This window comes from Emys orbicularis, chromosome 1, assembly GCF_028017835.1.
Source record: "Emys orbicularis isolate rEmyOrb1 chromosome 1, rEmyOrb1.hap1, whole genome shotgun sequence".
NCBI lineage: Eukaryota > Metazoa > Chordata > Testudines > Emydidae > Emys > Emys orbicularis.
In genome coordinates this window covers 181,471,782-181,493,197 of record NC_088683.1, presented here as the reverse complement: position 1 = coordinate 181,493,197, position 21,416 = coordinate 181,471,782, and positions in this window count along the sequence as shown.

Sequence of the window (21,416 nt, the reverse complement as noted above, 5' to 3'; positions counted from 1 at the left end):
TATATGGTAAGTATTTTTCACATGACGGCAGTTTACCAGATGCTTTTCATCCATAGATTTATAAATGAAATGGTGATATTTTAAGAATTAATGTCTGAAAATTATGTGCCCAATTCTGCTGATGCAAAAGGACAAAATACCACTGAGGCCTCTGGAACTGCACCCATTTACACCAAAAGGAAATTAGACTGACCCATTTATGTATTCATTACTGTATCACAATTGTTTGTTACCTAGGAGATTACATTTCTTTTAAAGCGTTTGAACCAATAAGTACAATTAAATACAAACACACTTCCATAGATGTTTCTCCTTGTCATCTATGAATTGGTTTAGAATAGTTGTCTGTGGGTGGCAGATAGTTTGCTGCCTTGTAAGGTGGACTGTGGGAGTGCTCTGCTGCTGACACATCTCCAACCACCTGTTATGAATCAAGCTAGACTAATTCTAAATAGTTAAAATATTGGAATAAAAGAGAGAGACGGATATCTTTGACGCGAAGCAGACAAGAAGTGATAACTTCTGAATTAATGAATAAGACTCAGTTATCTTTGCAACAGTAGTGTCATAACCCAATTTGTTAGCCTAAAGGCACAGTGGGCTATTTTCACAAAGGGTTTTACGCACCTAATTGCCACTTTAGGCATCTAACTCAAAAATGTAGTTCCTCAAAACTCCTGCTCTGCTGCTGCCTGAACTGGCAGGTGCTTAAATTACCTTGTGAACGTGCACAAAGCGGTCTCGGTCCTGATACCCAGCTCACAACTAAGTCACTGGGCTAGAGAGAATGATTCCATAGGCCAGTGGTTAAGCCACTCATCTGGGAAAGCCAGGTTCCAGTTCCTGCTTCAATGAATATTTAGGTTTTTAATGCAAAGTGGAACAACTTCATACAAACTGGAACAGCTTCAACAGGTGAGATTACCCCAGATACCCTACAGGTTAGTGAGCTCATGTGGGACGTTGGAGACCTAGGTTCAAGTAGCTGCACCCCATCAACCACAGTGGGGATTTGAATCTGGATGTGCTTTATCCTGGGGGAATGCTCTAACCATTAGGATATAGGGTAAAAGTGGGGCACTTCCTTTTCATTTTTTGTGAGATAAGGCTGACCTCACTTAAACCTCTACCTCCAGGAGAAGATTCAAAGCTGTGAATCCTAAGCAGAGTCACGTGCCATTAGGTGCCCACCTCCCTTTGGCATTTCCTATTGGGAAGCTTATGCAGCTCCCTGCTCAGCGTGCTGGCTTTTATCAATCCCATTCTTAGGCACCTGACTCACCCCATGTATTGTACAGGAAACCTGGGCACCTAACTCAAGGTCCTGGATTCAACTAGGAGACCTAAAAGTTAGACAGTACCACACTGAGTCTAAATCCCCTTTATGGATCTAGCCCTGATAATCTATCAGAATAGCCACAAAGGTTGTAAAATAATATACTAACTGCCTGATTTTAATCTTTAATATCTGTGTGCGACAAGGAAAGGAAATGTACTGTTAAAGGCATGAATATCAGATATCTACCCCCAATGCATTTTACAATGTTAGAAGTATAGAAAATAAGAAAGAGGTTTGTTTAAAAGTAAAATATTGAATTCAGAAAATTATTTTACTTGCAGCTTTTTCTGGTGACTAAGAGATTAGTAGTAATTAAGAACAAGCTTCACAAAGCATTGGGGATTCTGATGTTCAGAACTTCCCTAACAATGAATATTGTTTTCCAAATATGAAAATGCCCCTGGGGTTTAGACAACTGTTCTCTCCCCTCTGTAGAATAACTACCTTTCTGTTGTGTATAAAGACACACAAAAAGCACATCTCCCCTGCTGTTATAATTACTACTAAATACTTTTGCACTTATTGCCAGGGAAGTAAAGTGCCATAAATGCAGGGATTAAAACATACACAATAAAACTGTTAATCAAAAAGCTAAATAAAATTAGTTTGTTTTACCACGTGCCCTGAAGTTCATTAGTCTTTGGCTATGACTCTGGTCCTCAACTGAGTAAGCCATGCTGCCAAAAATGGTGAATGAGAGTCTGATCTAACGGACACTATAGTAAATCTGGAGTAATTTCACTGAAATCAAAGGAGATACTCTGTATTTACGTTAGCATAACTGAGAGCAGGATTTGCAGGGAAGGCACTTAGGCTCTGTCTACACAGCAATGTAAGCCTAGGGTTAATGGTACTTGAATTAGCTGACCTGTGTCAGGGAACCCAGGGTTTGAGCATCAACAGTGCATTTTAACCCTAGGTTAAGAATCTTCTGACCCATGCTTGAACCTAGGGTTCTGTTGTCCACACTGCAGTGCTCAGACCCAAGTCAAAGTAACCATATCCCAAAGTGCCTAGCTGCCTTGTCCCTTTGACTCTAGCCCTAGGAATGTCGTGCATTGTGGGAAAACTCTACTGCCCACCCTGTTTCCTAACTGTGATGGTGCTATTGATGGGACTTGGGTGCCCAGGAGTACATAAACCACATAATTAGCCCATTTGATGGTCATCTCAGTAGAATGACTGCACTTTGAGAAGGCTTTATGCTGAACTACCATCTAAGGCTTTATGCTGAACTACCATCTGAGAATTGGGCTCTCCACCTCTAGGCTGAGTGACATTAGCAGGAAAATGCTATGGAAATGGAATGGGAAAGATTACCATTGACTTCAAATGTGATTTGGATAAAACTCCTGAAGAGTTAATTCTGCAGGTCTCACTATGCCCAGAAGTACTGCTGATTGTGTCACACTTGGGTTATTACATACTAAGTATATATTTATTACTCAGTTTTCCATCTAAAATTTAGTTTACCTGAATGTTCCATGAATGTAAATGGTTATTTTTACTATATGAGTCTGTTTTCTTCCTTTAGTTCTAGGAAGTACACTACCTACATAAAGCTATGCACATTTCTAAATTCCCGCAGTTGACATGAATACAATGCTACCAAAAATTACCAAAGCTTTTGGTGAGAGATCCTGATTTTCATAAGGCCCCAAAGCACTCTGCTTGCTTTTTCAGCCTTGTGCAGCCCATGTTATGAGATACCTATGACAGAGTCCAAATGTCAAATGGTCTGTCTACACTTGGAGCTGGAGGTGTAACTTCCATCTCAAAGAAGCACACCCATGCTAGCTTGATCAGAGCTAGAGCACTAAAAATAGGAGTGCAGCCATGGTGGGTGGCCTGAGCACAGTCCCATTCAAGACCATAGATATGTACTCAGGGCAGCTAGCCCCTCCTGCTGCTCCCACTGCCACAGCTACACTTCTGTTTTTAGCGTGCTAGCTTGATGAGAGCTAGCACAGGTATGTCTTCTTGAGCTGGTAATTACACTTCCAGCTCAAAGCATAGACATGCCCATAGAGAAGCAAATTCTGTTCCCATTTACAACAGTGTATGTCCAGGATGACTCCAGTGAAGTTTCCCTGGATTTACTTAGGTGTAACAGAGGGCAAAAATCTGGCCACAGACTTTTTAAGGAGAGTATTGGGGTACAGAGCTACCTAGTTTAAAGCTTAGTTATTCCTAGTACTTTTTCAACTCCTTGCAATATCAACAACAGTTCCTTGACATGTGCAATTTAAGAAATAAGCTATCTATATAAAAACGGATCATATTTCCCCCCCAACTTCTTCAGGTACGCAGATTACAATGGTACCAAATATGCTCCCTGTTTCATGGGAGATCTGGTTTCCATGGTGAGCAAACTACCTTCATCTGCTGTTTTGCAGGCCACACTACGTACACCACCCCCTCCTTGGCATACCAAAGGCGTGGTTGAACACTGATTCATATACACACAGTTTATTCATATTTGTAAATTAAACAATCTGGGGGCTATTGGGATGCAAAGCTCAACCTCCCACCTCAGATGTGCATTGCTGATAACCCCCTTGAAGGAAACAAACAAATGCAGTAAATACCAACCATGTGTCAGGAAGTTACTTCATGTAACCATGGCACATTGTAGGCAGCTAAACGAAAATGTGCTTATTTTCAGTTGCCTGGTATCCTTATTACCACTAGAGATGTCCAAGTGGCCATTTACAAATAGCATTTAGACAAATTCTGGGTTCTGTACTGAAGACCAACTGAGGGCTAGAGTTTGGGTTCAGTTATACTGCCAAGAACTTGCCAGCTGCCTTTACAAAGTTCCAATTTTCATCTTTAAAAAAAATGTAACCCCAAACCTAACCCAGGGACTGGATTGCATCCAGGTCTGTAAATCCAACTGCCCAACCCCTTTACATTTGAAAACGTCCCAATTCAAGAGTCTGGTTTTGGCCCCTCTCTAAATAAATGGGTACCAAATAAGCGTGAATTCATATGGCTGCTCAGGAGTCCCTTATGAGCTGATCCAACAATAATTTTCGTTAGCCTTAGCACTTTACTAGTGGCCTCTCCACACAGGTAGGTAGCTGCTCCTTATGGGGCGTTCTTTACTTTCTCTTCTTTTTTTCCAACTCACCCAAAGATGGTTACTCAGGATAGTCCCTTAAAAAAATCCCACCTTATTGCATGTTGCTAGTATGTAACAGTTGTAGATGCCTACAGGCCACCCAGCTAACTGTGTGAAAGCAGAGGTTTTCAAGGCTGGTAAATGGGAACTTATGTTGGTGCTTGGTTGCCTTTTAAAAAAAACAACAGGAAAATGAGTAAAGCAGAGACACAGGTGCCTGGTGCCATTTGATAAAATTATGCTTTTTCTCTCATCTTGACTACTAGCAATGAGTCACACTGAAGTTACAGAATGTGTGGACATTTGGTTGCGTGGGCCCCATTCAATTGTATTCTGGGCAGCAAAAATGGCTGAGTAGTATCCATATGGTAGACAGCTTGATACGCCTAGTAAAAAGGCAATGGCATTGGCAATAGAACAGGGGAAAAGGCATATGTTGGTGTAGTTATTTCAGATCATGAATGCAATAGAAGTGTCCAGTTACCAGCATTCTGGTTATTTATATAGGAGAGAATAACTCTCAATAGTTCTGGTGGATTTACAATGAATTATGCCCTATACCAGAATAATCTGTTCACAACTTTTGCTGAGACAGGTTTGGAGTGGGAGATGGAAAATTATGGGACAATTGACAGTGTATAAAGAAAATTAGCAGATAATTATCTAGGCTAATCCTTACCAAGATGATCTCTTTGATGGAAGGTCACAACACATTAGAGTTTCCTGAAATTTTTCTTCAACTTTTACCAATTAAGTGTTTTCATAATAGGCCATGAAGGCTATGTATGGGTTGTATCAGATATCAGGAACCTACTTCTATTTATACAAGTAGGGAGTAAGCTTCTTTGGTTGGATTTTGGTCTACCATGGAAGTCTTGGCAAAAGCTGGTATGGTTGGTGTCATAAACAGATAGTTAAGGGTTAATGCCTCTTTTACCTGTAAAGGGTTAAGAAGTTCACCTAGCCTAGCTGACACCTGACCAGAGGAACCAATGGGGGAACAAGATGGTTCAAGGGGAAGGAGGGAATCAAGTCTCTTTGTTGTTAGAATCAGTTTCAGTTTTGATCAGAGTGGGAAAGCTCCAGAAATCAGCCTCTTATCAAGTAGTGAGTATTAGTGAAGGGAATAAATAGGTTTATGTTTATTTTCTTTGTAACTTGTCTTGGGCATTAAGGAATAATCAAATTGGGTATTTTTTGTGTAACTAAGTTTTTGCCCAGGGGACCATCCTCTGTGTTTTGAATCTGTTGTCTGTGAGATCAGCTTGTATGCTATCTCCCAGAGGGTTTTCTTTTAACTTTCTTTTCTTTAATTAAAAGTCTTATTTTTAAGAACCTGATTGATTTTTCCTTGTGTTAAGATCCAAGGGGATTGGATCTGGACTCACCAGGAATTGGTGGGGGAAAAGATGGGGGATGGTTAAATTCTCCCTGTGTTAAGATCCAAGGGTTTGGATCGGTGTTCACCAGGAAATTGGTGAAGAAGTCTCTCAAGACTACCCAGGGAAGGGAGTTAGTACTTGGGAGTGGTGGCAGCAAAACCAGATCTAAGCTGGTAATTCAGCTTAGGGGTTCACATGCAGATCCTCATATCTGTACTCTAAAGTCCAGAATGGGGGTGAAACCTATGACAGTTGGTATCAAGGCTCATTTGATTTGTGTGTGGATGTGTAACGCGGCGATGCTCACCTCCGCGGCACCTCCTGCTGGCCACCCTGGGAATTAGCTATTTTGACCCAGAGCGCGCTCTGCAGGCTGGTGCCTCGCTGCCGCTGGCCCCCGTGTCCCTCCTGGACCCCGCTGCCCCTTTACCTTGGGGGCTGCCCCATGGCAGTACCCCCCAGCTTCTGGGTCTCCCCACCCAGGGGAACCCCCACCTCGCCTCAGTATCAGGCTACTGCCAGTCACCCTCTAGCCCCCGTTCACTGGGGCCGACTGCAGTGTACAAGCCACTCATCACAGGCAAGGGGGGTTTGGACCTGCTGCCTCTGCCTACCCCTTGGCTGCCCTCTGCAACCCCAGTACCCTTCTGGGCTTTTAACAAGGCCTGCAGCCTGCGTGGTTTCCAGGCTGGAGCTCCGCAGCTCCTCTGGCCTTCCCCCAGCCCTGCTCCACTCTAGGTACCCTGGTACGCTCCCCAGCCACTAGGCCCATCTCTCTCCACAGCTAGAGGAGACTCTCTCTGCGTGCCTGGCTCACAGCCTTTTTATAAGGGCCAGCTGTGGTCTGTTTGGGGCGTGGCCCCCAGCTGGACCTGCTCCCTCAATCAGCCTGGGAGCTGCTTGCTCCCAGCCACAGCCCTCTCCTGGGCTGTTTTAAACCCCTCAGGGCAGGAGCGGGTGACCACCCCGCTACAGGATGGCAGATGAAATGCTTCAAAGCTACTCAAACAGAATTTGCACAAGATGAATGTTTATGATTCAACCTTTGAGCAACTGATGACATATCACATTGCATGGCACCATGCCATGAGGATGGGTGTCCACAACTTTGAGAAGAAATGTGTTGTGCAGCTGGAAGCACAGCATCTGGTACGGAAACAACATGCAGCTCAATTAACCCAACCAGGCAAATGGCTGAGTGGTCAGTGCATTAAGTGTTGTTTTTCCTGAATTGGTCTGTGGCGCCATGTCAAGACCCATTAGTACAAACTGTGATTGTCGACATCATCCTTGAAATCAGCCTGACTGGTATTATTATTAACTTAAATAACTGGTGCTTCATCTTCATTCATTAAAGGAAAATCTCTGTCTCTACCACCCCCACAACTGGTGTTTGCATGTTTTCTAATTTCCTTTAATTTTACGGCCTGATTCTCCATTGTCTTGCACCTTATGCAGTTATTTACATCTGTGCAAAGTGAATGTAAATTGCCACCAAAAAAGGATGGTAATGTTTTACACCTATGACTACACAAGGTGCAAAGCAATAGAGAGCCATAAGATGTCATAAAGCTTCCAAAAGCAACTAATTAAAATATTGTCTGATATTCTACACACAAATTCTTCAAGTTCCAAAGCCCATTGAAGTCAATAGAAAGATGCCCACTGATTTAGGGCCTGACTCCACGTTTGCCCAGCCCCGTTCCTTACTCTCAATCCAATGCCAAAATTACAAAAGTGCAAATCTCGTGCGACATAGGCAAAAAGTGCATTCTTTGGTCTCATTACTTTGAGGATTTACAAGTTGTTTATATTTTTCAATAGAAAGTACAAATCTTATTAAAGAGTTCATGCCCCCACATTCAGTATAACATTCCAGAAACACGGCAAATAAGTGTGACTGGGAATGAACCTATGAGTGGAAACTGAAGCCAGAATTCTTGCATTCTTTGCAAGTACCTGTAGTTCCTCTAATTAAATCTGAAACTTGTAAACAGGAAAATGTTTTACTCATCTACTGAATGATGAACTTAGAGTGGTAAGCAAAAACAAAACAAAACAAATAAAAAATAACAAAATAGTTACCATAGAGATGGCAGTGATGTAGAAATAATAAACATGTGCAAAGTATTACTTTTGTAAGAATAAAGCATCATCTCTGGAAGAGGAGGTCATCCCCACTGATAATCATTCAAGAAGGGTATTTTAGGAATGAGGATCCAAAGAGAAAGAGGGGTAGATGAGCTATGAGTTAACCTTAAGAGATATACTTGGCCAAATAACCTATTTCCCCCACCTTCTACCCTCTCCCTCCTTTGCTATTCCTGACTTACTAGTAAATTCACTTTTCTTAATCCATTACTTGACTAAAATATTTTCTTAATCACAGTAAGAAAATATTCTCCAAGTTAAAATACTTGATGGAGTAAGATATAAACTGTATTTTCTCCTATCCATTCCTTCAGTCCTGATTCTGTTCATGGATTTCTCATTTCTCCTACAATTAATAGTCTTCTTAGTCACAGTATTATACATTAAGAATCTGTGCCCATCCCTAACCAACTATCCCCCGCATTTTTTAATTAATTATTATTATTATTTTGCATACACACTTTTGCACCTGCAACTAGTTTCAGGCACAATTTAGGCTATTTAGATGTATCTGATTTGCAGTCACAATCAAGGCCTTAAACATCTAGATCAGGGGTCGGCAACGTTTGGCACGCGGCTCGCCAGGGTAAGCACCCTGGCGGGCCGGGCCAGTTTTATTTACCTGCTGACGCGGCAGGTTCGGCCGATCACGGCCCCCACTGGCCGCGGTTCGCCGTCCCAGGCCAATGGGGGCAGCGGGAAGCGGTGCGGGCGAGCGATGTGCTGGCCGTGGCTTCCCGCCGCCCCCATTGGCCTGGGACGGCGAACCGCGGCCATTGGGGGCCGTGATCGGCCGAACCTGCCGCGTCAGCAGGTAAATAAAACTGGCCCGGCCCGCCAGGGTGCTTACCCTGGTGAGCCGCGTGCCAAACATTGCCGACCCCTGATCTAGTTAACCAGGTTTTAGAAATCTGGCCGTAAATATTTGCTAGCATTGTCATTATCCTATAGATAGCTTCTGGATGTGCCAGGTCTGACCAAGTGGTCCCTTAATGAAATTCTGTTGAAAACAGCAGTAGGAAGTTGCAGGAAGCACCATGATTAAAAGTCTCTGTTGTCAAAACCTTTATTCTTTTTTGAAAAAGTCAATGGGACTCATGAATAAGGATGTGTAAGATTGGACTGTTAATTCTGAGATTAAATATCACACAAGATACAGGTATGGAAAGTGAAAAAAAATTGTTTAACACAATAATGATTTTAAAGCTAACTTTAGATTAACAGCTCCAGCAAAATGGTGGTGGGGGTGGAGGGTCAAGAAGATTTAGTAGTCTGAGTCAGATTCTCAGAGACAATCATTGAGATCAAAGAAGTGATCCAATTGTTCCTATGAATACCCCTCCCCCATGTTTCTCAGTAGCTACCATTAGGATTAGGTTGGCTTCATACTTTTTTATTCTCAAAGAAGCTACCTTAGAAATAAATTGTGATTTACAGCCACAACACTGCAAGAATGGAGCCATATCCCCTTAGCAGTGATCCTGTAGCCACTGTGTAGTTACCCTGTCATCTTCAAAGAGAATACATTCTGCTTCCTCTCTGCTCCCTTTGCAGAGGTTGATACTGGCTGCAGCCATAGCCACACAGTATCTTCTCTAATTACCACTGTGACCAACCATGGTGAGCACAGAGGAGGCACGAGACTGTCTCCTTAAACTCTTTTGCCCCACTTCATATCAGTGCAAGGATTGGGCACAATCTGTCCTTCAATATAACAAGATTTACCAGACTTCCACTGAGATTGGACGAGTTCTTATTTTAATAGATGTCATTTCATTATCAGCCGTGGGCAAACCGCAGAAGATTTGGAAGTTCAGTTAATCTGAAACTCCCAAGAAGTCTGAATATTTCTTTGAACTTTGAGACATCCTCCATTTTTTTACTCTTCTAGACTCCACAGAGATGTCCATATAAAGCCTGTTAAAGAGATGACCATAAATTCCATGAACTCCTGACTCACTAACACCCTAATCCAGCAAAGCATTTAAGCATGTGCTTGGATTCTTTGCATGCTGACAGTTACACATGTGCATAAGTGCTTTGCAAAAGGGCCCAAATCAGCCCTTTGTTTTAAGACACTAGCAATACAAAATGCAGTTTGAATAATTTGCTCAATGCAGCAACTGTTTGCTGCTAATTGACACTTACATAGGCATCATTTCACACCTTTGTTTGCTCTCTCAGCACTCAGGTTATAACTACTTTGTGCGGGGTGTCCTTTTCATTCATTAAATCAAAGCACATGGAGATTTTTAGAACACAGAAGGTTTTTTACATTATTTTTCTGAAGTGCCTGGAATTTATGTCTAGGAAAACATGGAACATGTGTTATTCATATGCAATATGAGAGGATTTTGGAAATATTTTTTATCTGCCATTTAGAAAACATATGTACACTTAGCCTCGTTTCCTATGCTAATCATACACATATTGACACTTACATGTACAACAAGGAAATGCCTTTTGAATTAGCGTCAACATTTAAAAACAGAAGATACTAATGCCAAATATCTTAGGAGTAGAATATAGCCACAAATAGACCTAAAGCTATTCACTACTATCCATAAGCACAGTGAATTCAGTAATACTGCTTTGAACATGTAAAGGGTTAAGTACTGTGGACACATTAGAGTACTGGTAATTATGACCAAGATTAAAAGGCAGATTCTAGAGGTGCTCTATCTGGTATTTAGAAACATTCTTTGTTTTTCAAAGTTACAGAAATAATTGCTTTTGTTGAGGATATTTTAGTTTGGACAGTTGTCAGCTACACATGAACGAGGGAATTTTGGGCCCGATCCTGCTCAGCGCCCCCAACTCCCCAAAGTCAAGTTGAGGGCACTTGGGACCCAATTAGAGTTGTTTGGCACCTTCATGGTGTGGGCCCTGCAAGCTTTACCTCTCAGAAGATACAGATGAAATAGATGTTTTTTAAAATTCAGAGTTGTGGATCAGACTTGTAGACACTAGGTAGGGGAGCTTTGCAGAAACACATTTTAAATTCCCTCAGTAACAAACCAAGTAAAAAAACAGCTTCAAAATGCCACACAGAACAGGAACAGCATAGCAGTTGTCTGATGGTGCCACAAACGAGGACTATGATTGCTCAACAGGATTTCTTTAACCTGATGTTTAATAAGAACATTCATGATTATGATAGCCAATACATATATGATGGGCATAGTATAGACCACATTATTGGGTATTATGTGCACATATTAATATACATATTATGTATATAAAAGTGATAGGAAGTTACATTAACTGAATATATTATGCTCTTCCCACAACTCTGTTCACCCATGTCAAGCATCCGACAACACTTTGCAAAGCTGAGGCCTGGTTTGGCATTAGAAAATAGGAAAGTTGCCAAAGAAAAGCTGCATGAATACTTTATACCAAGTAGAGTTAGGGAGTACTTTCATGGCTCATCATTGGAAAGTACTATTCAGAAAGAGATATGAGAAAGCATAGGGATGTAAGGACAAAGCTGGTACAAACTGGTGGCTTAAACTTAAAGTGACATATTAACAATCTGGTAACTTTTAAAAATCATACTATAAATATTACTAGTCAAAATGTGCATCTTTGAAGCACACTTTCTGTGTAAGGTAAACATGCTGCAAGTTGAGAATTGCTTCCTGGAAGGAGGGTAGGTATGTCTCCTATTCTACTGTGTAGTAGAGAGAAAGAGAGAGCCTGGAGCACTGGGCCTGGCACAAGATCTGAGGCCTGAACCAGAAACTGTGAACCAAAGTCAGGCCGTGTATTAAAGCAGATGCTTACAAGATCACTGTCCAGTATATGAACTTGGCAAAGTTGCTGCTAGCATTGCTAAAATATAGACACTCCTAAGATGTACTAGGCACTAGATATCTACATACATTTCAGAAGGCTAGTACAGATACACTCCAATCTATTATAAGTGTAAGCAGAGTCAGGATGAGCTCTACCCTGACATCTGGTGGTGAATTATGGTGAGTGTGGAAAAGAACTCCAGGGGCTGATCTTGTTTGCATAGGCACACCCACTCGCCTGGCATGAAACACAGCAACTGAAAGTGGTTACTTTGGCTGGTGTGGGATCCCCAGTTTCTCTATTATTGGGGTAGGAAAAATAAAGTTTTGTTACCCTGATTCTGTGAATCAAGGCCAGTGGAACTGTTGTATGACAGAAGGACTGAGTGAGTCCTTCACCATTACCTAAGTAGCACTTGCTTGACAAGGGGCATGGGTTACAAAACCCAGCGAATTGAGAGAGGATGGGGACAGGTATTTGTACCTGATGGTATGGGCCCCCCTCTGAGGGTTTGAAACACCAATTGCACCATCTCCTCTCTCCACTGTTGAATGTCAGAGCTAACTTTGATTCCCTTAGGAGTCTAGTTACAGGCTGCTGAGCTGAATTCACTTTGGGCCAATGGTGCACCAGCACTGGGGCTCCCCCCTACTATACTATGAGCTGAAATCGCTAAGAGCTGAAATCACAAAAGAGCTAAAGTTATTAAGAGCTGAGATCACTGAGTGCTGTGTTAACTAGTGGGGGAGCCTGAAGCTATATTGCTCAGCAGCTGGCGGAGCAATTTGTGGGGTCGACTGGAGGAGCAGCGAGCGGCGTGGAGCCTTGCGGGGCTGGTTGGAGTAGCCCAAGGAACGGCGAGCGGAGCTGTTTGTGGGGACGGCTGGAACGGCTCACAGGTCGGTGAGTGGAGCGGAGCAGCTTGTAGAGTGGAGCAGTTCGTGGGATGGCAGGAAAGTGGACTGGCTCGTGGTGAAGGCTGCGGCGGAACCCCCACGGAGAAACAGACGGCTGGCCAGCCTTGGATCACGTAAGGTGCCCCTTAACACCCTGCGTGCCCCCCCCCTTTTGCTCTGGGGCTGCACTGACCAGGGACAGAGACTTTGGGGGTGTTGGACTTTGGGGACTCTGGGTGATTTTTGGGTTGCTGGATTCAAGAACCAAAGGGAAAGGACACAGACCAATTTGCTGGGGTGGGTTTTGCTCATGGTTTGTGTTATGAATCCTGTTTGTGGTGTTTTTCCAATTTTATGCTGATGTCGTTTACCTCATGTTATTAAACATTTTCTGCTACACTCAGACTCCGTGCTTGCGAGAGGGGAAGTATTGCCTCTTAGAGGTACCCAGGGGGGTGGTATGTAATTGTCCCAGGTCACTGGGTGGGGGCTTGAGCCGGTTTTGCATTGTGTTATTGAAACAGAACCCCTAGATACAGAACCCGGCCCTTGTTGCTGCCAACTTAGATGGGCAGAAGGGTTACATAAGATAAGATGGTTTGACAGAACAATAAACAGGGATGTTGTGACTGAGATATCAGGAACAAGGGAAGGTAACAAAGAGATGTCATGAAATATGTAAGGTGGTACATAAATTGTGTATCCCAGTTGTTTGTGTCAGTCTATAAATGTTGAGGTACTTCGCCATATTCCTTTGTGTGAGTGAGGGGACAACAGAGACTCCCGCTGCTGATTGAGCATGGGGCACTCATTTGTTAATGTACTTGTGCTAGTTGTGAGAGTCATTAGGACTGTGCCTTGAGGGCAATAAACCTAGCCGAGTGCCTTTGTCACCAAACCATGCCTGTGACCTTTCCCTATGAGTAACATTGAGGTCTGCTGAATTAGCAGGCTGAGCTCTCTGCTCATGCTGATAACACCAAGGACAGAAGCACTGAGCAGTCGTAACCACCTAGCAGCAATAACAACATTCCATCTTTCTACATATTGTTTTCTCTTTAGACAACAGATTTGGCTAAATTTAGTTATTTGGTCTCAAACATTTTTAAGAAAGAACTGTGAATGGGGTAGTCAAACAACTGGCTAACTCTTCTAGTTAATACTTAGGTTAGAGAGTATGTTTTAAAAAAAGTTTGGAAGGAATATAAACCCTCATGCATAAACCAACCTCCAAATAAAGAAGTTTGAAAGAAATGTAGCTTTTCCACAGTTGCCCACTTTGGGGTTTCTTGCACCTTGCTAAGAAGCATCTGGCACTGGACTTTGTTGGAGACAAGGTGTCTCAAGGAGCAATTCTGCAATAGGAAAAGTATTCTTATTTCACATAGAATACCTCTACTACTACTTATTCCTTTAACATACATTCATCAGCCCTGATTCAGCAAAGCAAATGCTTACCTTTAAGTATATAAGTAGTCAGTGGGACTGTACACATGCTTGTGTGCCTTGCTGATTTCGAGTCTTAATAGAGTGAATTAAATCTTTATATTATGGTAAATTCTGATCACTGAATTCAGTTCCCATTTCTTGATGTCACTGGAATGATTGCACAGGGTTCTGCTCTATATTTACTGTTGCTGTTGTTTTATTTGGTTATTTATTTTTTAAAAGATGTGAAATCAATTAAATGACCAACAAATAAGTATAAGAATCTTCCACTTCAAATAAGTGCTAAGATGATCTTCTAGGAAGAACAACAAAAACCTAAACCACAAAGTGCTAGGCTGAGTGAATTCATTAATTGACCTGCTTAACCCACCTAGACCCCATTCATGCCATTGACCTAATACTAAGAGGGAAGGAATTGCCTACTGGATGTATGGAGATGTTCCAGTCCTTCTTCCATTACTATGCTAGAGAATACACCAGGAGGGCTGCAGAGAATCCAGAAGAGGCAGGGGCAGGAGTTTCTTTACAGGTTTTACCCTAACTTTATTCCTCTCCCCTTCTCACCCCCATCTCTGAAGTGGGACAGGCACCTACTTCAGAGCCTCTCCCGCCCTAGCTGGGGCTCACTTGTGGTAGTTCTATGCAAGGACATGGTGGTGGTGGTGAAACAGGATGGGAAGAATGGACCTTCCTGTTATGGTCTGCAGAAGAGGGGAACATTTTCAGCTTCCCCCTGCCTCCCCCAGCTTTCTCAGGATGCAAGTGTCCTTAATCCTCCACTATTGCTTGAAGCCTGGAAGAAAGAGGCATCAGGGCAGCTTCTTCCAGTGTGGCAGGACAAACACCAGGGAAACTTGACTGCAAACTGGCAGGAAGACTCCTCATGGGTTCAGAGTAAGGTTTGAAAAAGTGAAGCCAGTGCACTGTAGAGGCTCAGAAACTAGAAGGCAAAGAAAAACAACACAAATGATATTAGATTTTTGTTAAAAATCATTATTTTTAAGCCAACCATAGGATTTTTTTTAAGCAGGGGTGGGAGGTGGATCACTCATGATTTTTGAGCAGTCAGCATTGGCACTACTGTGCACTTGAAAACTGTGTATCTGGATTGTCTACCACCTGCCAGATAGATAAGACAGACAAACCCATTCATCTATACTAGTGGCTGGAATATCATGGAAAAGAGAAAATATTCTTGCTTTGGTGTAAGAACTTGTAATATGGGGGCTGTCTGTTAGGGCCCTCTTGCGGCAGGATGCAGATCTAGACCAAACTAACTCCATGCCCCTTATGCCACCACACCCAGTTCTGTGTTCATCAAATCCTTGTATTGACCCAGCTCTCTGGCCAGTTCCTTCATCGTCTCCATCCCCTTCAAGATAATGGGGAGTGAGAAGTTCCATGGCTTTAGTGGGGGCTAGATAGCCCTAGGTTTCCTGGAGTAGGTAGGGGAAGCAAGGCCCAGCCACTCCACTGGGTTCCAGCTCCAAGTCCTTGGGCTGGAACAGCCAGAAACAATCCTTCTCAGTCCCTTGTTGATCCCTGAGTTAATTCTTACCTCTCCTCTCCACCCTTTTTGGAGTGTTGGCCTCTCTGGCAGCTTCTCACAAGTCTTCTGGAGGCATGTTCTCCATCCAGTGCCCTTTGGCATCCACCCACCCGCCTCTCTTACAGCTCTTTTATCCTCACAGTTGTTTCAGGGGCACGGATCAGCTCTGGCTAAAGAGGCATGCAGCTTCTGTGTCAACCCTTTAGTTGCCAAGTCAGTTTGGTGTCTATAGACCCCATGACATAAGGATTATAGAGTAGGAAGGGTCTTTTCATCTTTATGTTAATTGCTACCCACATTTTTTTCTCATGAAATATTATGCTATCTCATTGTTCAAAAGCTCAGTAATGCCATGCATAGGTATTCAAAAACCAGGCCCCAAAATCATGAGATTGTGTTAAAGGTCATGAGATTGTAAACCATTTGGGGTTCTTTTTATTTGCTTCTTGATTTCTGAACTTCAATGTATGCTTACTTCATATTTTCATTTTTATCGCTGCAACTAGGAAGGCTAGAAAAGTATTTAAAAAAAAATTTAAGCTGAGATTCTCAACCAATCTCTTGGTTCAAGCAGCTGGAGCTTGCAAAAAAAAAAAAGTCACAAGACTTGTGAGAGTTGGCTACATTGAGACCAACAAATATTTTAAATCTTTATACATGTTAATATCAGTCGATACACACGTGTGCATAAAGAGAGACAGCACACATGCTAGTGTAATGCGAATGTTTTAATTGCAACTCTTTTTACTCTTGAGTGGCAAACCACTGAGTAAATTATGCAGATAAGCTCAAAGGATAGATAATAAAACCCTTAGAACTACATCATTATATATTCTGCATATGACACTATTTACAGAAAAAAGATCTTTGGGAAAAAATTTAAAAGCCTCTAAGCAATTTAGAAGATAGTCACTTTTGAAAATGGGACAAAGGTTCCTTTAAAAATGTTACTCCTAGTGAATAAATGTCTTAGGTTGTTTTATTTGTTTGTTTCTAATATTACTATTTTTCATATCACTCTTGTTATTTAGCCAGATGCCTTAGTTACCTGGAATCCAACTATACAGAACTTGGAGGGAAAAGAAAACCATAACTACTAAATTTTAGAAGCCTCTTCTATTTAACTAAAATAGCTTTTCTATACATTATAATGTAACAATGTTAAAGTTTCATAGTTTGACCCCCCCCTCCAAGGCTAGGAGCAAGTGCTGTGTGTACTGTTAAAAAGCTGGTATAAATCTCCCATTTCTAGTACTGGTAGGTTGCAAACATTAAGTCTGTCACAGAACAGACTATTGCCTTGGGCTAGTGTGTGTGGGTTTTTTTCATAAAGGGAATGGTGGAGGTGATGAGGTATGGATAACTCCATGTTTGGGATAAAAGAGAAAACATTTTATTGTACAGATATGTTTCTTTTTTAAAAAAATAGGCAGCTGTTTGAAGCAGCACAAAGGTTTGGAATATTAGAATAAGTCCCAGGGGACATGGATTAGTGGGCAGAGTGCAGGTGATGCAGTGCAGGGGCTTGTCTACATTGCCCCACAGTCAGGGCCGGCTCCAGGGTTTTGGCCGCCCCAAGCAGCCAAAAAAATAAAAGCTGCGATTGCGATCGCGATCTGTGGCAGCTATTCGGAGTACGGTCCCTCGCTCCGAGCCGGAGTGAGGGACCGTCCGCCGAATTGCCGCCGAATAGCTGGACCTGCCGCCCCTCTCCGGAGCGGCCGCCCCAAGCACCTGCTTGCCAGGCTGGTGCCTGGAGCCGGCCCTGCCCACAGTTCAGACTATGGAGCTGTGCATAGCAATTTATTAATGGAATCCTTAATGTAAACTAGGAACTGCAGAGTCCACATGCAGTTAAAGTGCAGCAATTCCGTGCACAGTGCTATTCACACCCCCATTTAAGTCCAAAGTGTGGCACAGTGTAGACATTGGCTAACTTACCGAATAAGTGTGATTTGGCATGCCTAGCACATTTATTTCATAGCTAACACAGCCACATGAAGTATGCATATTTGTTTATCTAGCCTCAGGTTTTCAAAGAAGCCTAAGGCAATTAGACGGCCAACTCTCATTGCAAACCCCAGATATTTATAAATGCGCAATCACGGTGGTATCTAGCCACTAGGCAGGGAATGCGGTTGGGCTGGAGAAGGGATAAGGACCCAAAGCTCCAGAATAGAGAGATTACTCACACACACACTTTGAGATTACCACTAATGTTGATGGCATTTTTTTCCCTTTAAAAAGAGAACAAGTTTTCTCGACATTACAGATTGGTTCCATTTCTTTAATTAAAAACCAAAAATGGCCAAATCTCCTCTCTATCTCTATTTGTGTTTTTAGAAGACCATAAAAGCACTGAAACCGCTCTGGTTTGGCTGTGCAACTTGGTGCTCATTTTCACCATATCCTAAAACAATTCTAGAGTTAGCAGGCACTGTCGAGAGATCCTGACCTGATATAAGGGATCATGTACCAGGACACACATGAAATGTATTGGCAAATTTGTGCCAACAAAGTTTGCATTTGACCACACTATGCTTGATACACTAATCTTGTTAATTGCCACTTCATACTAACTGCTCATTTAGAGAATTTAAGTTAAAAAATGTCAATATATTTCCAACAGGATTTGAACCAACAACCTTTTATGCTTGCCAGAAGTCTTAGCCACTAAATTACACAGAAAGTATGGTTTAAAAAGGTAAATGAAATGTTAAATAATAAACTAGGCACTCGTGGGAGCATCTCTGGTTTCATAAATATAACAGAAACAAATGACAACTGACCAAGAAAAATATATTTGAACGTTAAAATATTTCAATGCAGACAGCTGCAGAGTTCAAAGTGCATTCCAGTTTTCATTCCATTCCATTTATTGGTGGGAAGAGGGTGCGGGGTGAGAAGCAAGTCGGGGTATTTTCCATACATTTCACTTCTTTGAAACAGGAAGATAACACATTTCCTTGTGGTTTGGCTATATATTTCTCCATTACTAGCACACCTATTTAACTGATTTTTACAAGCAATACTATAATGAATAAGGTGTACATATCAAGAGACTAAAATGCAAACAATGGAGATTGTCAGGGCAATATTTTGGCTCTCCAATGTACTTAGATCCCGGGTCAGATACTGACAAATCCCAGTGTGAGGGGAGAGCAAAAGTGGCACAAAGCACTAAGCCAGTCGTAGGGCTGCTATGTGCAGGAAGTAACTAGAGTGATTACTACATCTGCCCATCTTGCTAGTAAAGTAAGGCAGTTTTATCTACTGAATGTGATGTGTACTAGATTTTATGGTGTTGTAGCACAACTGTTAAATGCTGCCATTACATTTTACACTCTTCATAGTTCTTGTGTACTGCTTTAGTTTTGTATTCTAGTTCTGGTATTCAAAGCTCCCCATTTTTTTTTAATAGACAATTCTACCACTCACATTGTCACAGATGTTTCCTGCATTTAAATTCTTAAATAAAAAAATCCTGAAACCAAAAAGTGATTGCATGGTTATTTTCAAGAACAACACCAGATGGACTGGAGAATGATTCTGCAAGGGGGTTTTCTGCTTTTTTTGGTATATCTTTACACAGTAGTTTTTTGATACTGCACCTTTCTAAGTATTTCTGGTTGCTGCTGTGTAAGATTCCGTACCAATCTCAGTAATATTATTGGGAGTTATGCATGCTGTTTGAGAATAAGATAGATGTCCCGAAGAACAGAAGCAAAAGAAGCTGCAATAAAAACAAATCTACAGCAAATTCTGGGATGTGTGTGCACACCACCATAAGGCTGTCAGTATGTAATGAGCCTATTAAGTATAGGGTTCTTGCAGTCAAAAGTATAAATTAGAAGGTACAGACCTACACGAGTTAAGGATCTGTCAAAATCCTCAGAAATACAGTAAAAAATAATCCCCTACCTGTAATAAAAAGGTGGGCAACAATGATAGACAGTGCATGAAAGCTCGCAGATCAAGGATTTATCTCTGAGAATGGCAATAAAACTAGCAAGTGCAATTTAATTATGAAAGGGAATGTCTTGAGCAATAAATTTACCAACAGAGTCTACACACAAATTAAGATACAGTACTTTGTATCTTATTTTATAGAGTTACCCTTACCTCCCATAAATCAAGGCAATAAGGGCCTGACCCAAAGCCCACTGAAGCTAGATGTAAAGACTCCCATTGTCTTCAATGGGATTTGGTCCTTGATGCTGAAACTTTCTCTGTGGGTACAGAGGAAGAGATACATCTGCCGTACCTATTTTTACTGTAGTCTCAAATATTACTTGAATGGGGCAAACAGGAGCATAAGCTTCTTCCCTTATGGAAGAGCCCTATAAAAATAGTTAGTAGGGAGGAAACCAAAAGGGTTCTATAGAAATTACCATAAAAGTGCTACAGAATTTGAGAATGATATCCCTGATACTGAACTTTTATACCAACCTTTAGGACAATTCCTGCTATAAATAGTCTATTGGTTGGCTTAAACATTTAGTATAAAGGTTATGATTCTATATTAATTTCCTTAGGATGTTTCCATAAGGTTTCTCTGGTGTTGCAAAGTATAAATGTGTTTTCACTGGGTGCCAATTTAAAATCCCTATACACCTCTACCCCGATATAACGTTGCCCACGGGAGCCAAAAAATCTTACCGTGTTATAGGTGAAACTGCATTATAGCGAACTTGCTTTGATCCACTGGAGTGCGCAGCCCCGCCCTCCTGGAGCACTGCTTTACCGCGTTGTATCCGAATTCGTGTTATATCAGATTGCGTTATATCGGGGTAGAGGTGTACTAGGTTTATCAAGAACACAAACAGTTGATCTTGCTCCCTCTGAAGTCAATGGCAAAACTCCCAATCACTTCCATGGGAGTAGGATTGTACTCTTTGAAGTATATGCCATATCCTTATCACACCAGTGACATACAATGACCCAATATATGAATATTCACAAATAGCAAGTTAAGAACAATTGTACAAACTACCCACTGTATATTCCCCAGTAAGACTCTCCAAATATTGTGTCTTTACAATTAGATCTAAGGAGTCCTTTTACTAATTGGATACCATTGCTGCTTCATGGTAGCCTAAAACTAGGCTGCCTTTTTTTTTTTTTTTTAATTCCATTCGTTGAACCATAGGAACTAGAGGTGCTGGGGATGCTGCTGCACCCCCTGGCTTGACGTGGTTTCCATTATATGCAGGGTTTACAGCTTGATTCAATGGTTCTCAGCACCCCCACTATACAAATTGTTCCAGCACCTCTGAGTTGAACCCTACCTATAATAAAGTATCATTATAAGGAAGTAAGTTGTGGTTAAACATGTATTCATTCAGTCCTTGATTCAGCAGTCCATTTAAGCGTGTACATAAATACAGTAGAACTTAAGCATGTGTTTTAAGTGCTTTGTGGAATAGGGATGCGTTAATGATTTGCTGAAGTGGGGTCTTAGTGACGGATAAGTAATGTTTCATATAAAACACACACTCTTAACCCAGTACAAAGCTGTGTAGAGTGGCTGGACAGCAACCTACAGTCTGTATTTAAGCAAAGCCCGGTAGGTGGGGGAACAGAGAGTGACAGTGAGGGGTTTAATTATACTGCACTTAGCTATTCTTTGTGTTATATAATTTTTAGTTATTCTTCATGTTACATGACTATCCCTCATGCAAATATTCTAATTACCCATATAGATGTCCTGTGCTGACAGGCAAACAGT